The 1,786-nt window shown below is 41.9% G+C and overlaps 1 pseudogene; it reads right to left on the reverse strand.

Annotated features, from left to right (window-relative positions):
* Window positions 1-216: 216 nt before the first annotated feature.
* LOC147432625 (uncharacterized) lies at window positions 217-1,468 on the reverse strand (annotated as a pseudogene).
* Window positions 1,469-1,786: the final 318 nt, after the last annotated feature.

The raw sequence follows: 1,786 nt of genomic DNA on the forward strand, positions 1-1,786 counted from the left end.
TGAAAAACCAAACCCTACTCACTACATAGACAGAATACCTAGTACAAAACTACCTAACGGAGCATGAAATCATCCAACAGAAGCTAATTATAAATATTGTTCTGAAAGCAATCCCTTGATCCATTCTTTCTCCATGTCAGTTGCACCAATAAGTTCATTAGGCACGGTAATAAGAACTTCCTTGAGGAGCTTCTTCACATTCTCAGTCATATAATTTTAGTTGCGGTCAATGCCGTAGCAAGTAAGGTTGATGTGAGGGTCCATAGGAATCTGTTGCAGCTGCCATTCACTTTTCTTGTCCCACGTGACAGCCACTAGAATGAATTTTGTGACAAACTCTCCTTGTGGTCCAAGAATCACATAGCCTTCCATGCATGTAGCAAGCAAGGGATTTAGTGCCCCTTTCTAGACCACGTCATCCCTAAAAGCAGACGTTGCAGCTTCCACAAGAATTGGCTCAGCTTGCAAGCCAATATAAATCATAGACATATTCTTAGACACACGTGGAAACAAGGGTTTTGCAAGCTCAGATCGAGCACATATTGAGAGTCCTGCTGAAGCAGACCCCATGGTGCACATCCACAGTCAGACCTTCTTGTCAAACCAACTTTTGCAAAGCAAAACGCCAAACAAAGGAAGGCTTATCCCCCATTTCCAGCCTTGCAAACCACATTGGCCTACCTTGCTTCAACCAATGTTGGGTTGGAAGCAGACAAGAACTTCGTGAGTCCTTTCCTTGAAAAGAGACATATTTGGTAGGAGGAAGTAGATTGGAGGTGCCAATTTTTGAAACCCATCGATCTGGACCTGTCACGATCCTCGTTGTGCTTGTTGGGTAACAGATTGGTAACTTTAGCAAAGGTGTCTAGCATAACTGCACTGAAGGTCTGATGGTCAAAAAACATCCTGAGGGCCCTCTTGATTTAATAGAATGGGGAGAGGGTCATCGATTTTGATTTTAGTTCTTTTATTTGCAGCCCTCTTGCTTCATCAAAGGCAAAGATGACAGTGTAAGGGGTGTAGATACATGCACCCTTCTCGTCAAGTGAGCATTGTTTGCACTTCTTCTGCAAGGCTTTTTCAATAGACTTGATTACTTCACTACAAGTGGCAATGCTCCACCTATCTAGATTTTCCCCTTTGTATGTGTCATCACGGTCAAACTCCATGCACTACTCTAGAATCTTCTCACAGCAAGGTCATCTTTGGGAGAACCATGCTCATCAGGAAGTTGATATTGCTTCCAAACCTCTGGGGGTGTGGTACTAATGAAGCAGCTAGTATGATGAGCCACAACTTCAAGTAAAACACCATACCATGTTCTGTGAATGTGTTAGCAAGCTTATCTGTGAGACCACCTGTCCTCGGGGGAAGACTGTTGTCGAGTGACTCGCCAGGTGCAATAGCAAACATACACGCCCATCTTACTCAATTCCATCAATGCTCTTGACTTTCCTATAAGGACCATTGCCATAAAACAAAATGTCAAATTTAGTATTGTCCGACTGCTTTTGATTCATAGTAGAACTCCTTGTAGAAGAGTACCCATATGGATAATTTGCAAATTCTTTGGGGATAAACAAGTATGCTTTGGTACCATACAAGGAGTAGGTTTGGTACAGCACAAAGACTTTGGTACTACACAATTAGGCTTTGAAAAAATAGAGTGAGGCTTTGGTACTCTATAGATATATTATTTTCATATTTGGTACTTCCATTATTTGGCTTTTGGTAATATTTACAACCATTGGCATGCAGGAGAGTACCAAATTGGGTAGTTTACAAA

This window comes from Adiantum capillus-veneris, chromosome 20 (assembly GCF_014529385.1).
Source record: "Adiantum capillus-veneris isolate H3 chromosome 20, ASM1452938v2, whole genome shotgun sequence".
NCBI lineage: Eukaryota > Viridiplantae > Streptophyta > Polypodiopsida > Polypodiales > Pteridaceae > Adiantum > Adiantum capillus-veneris.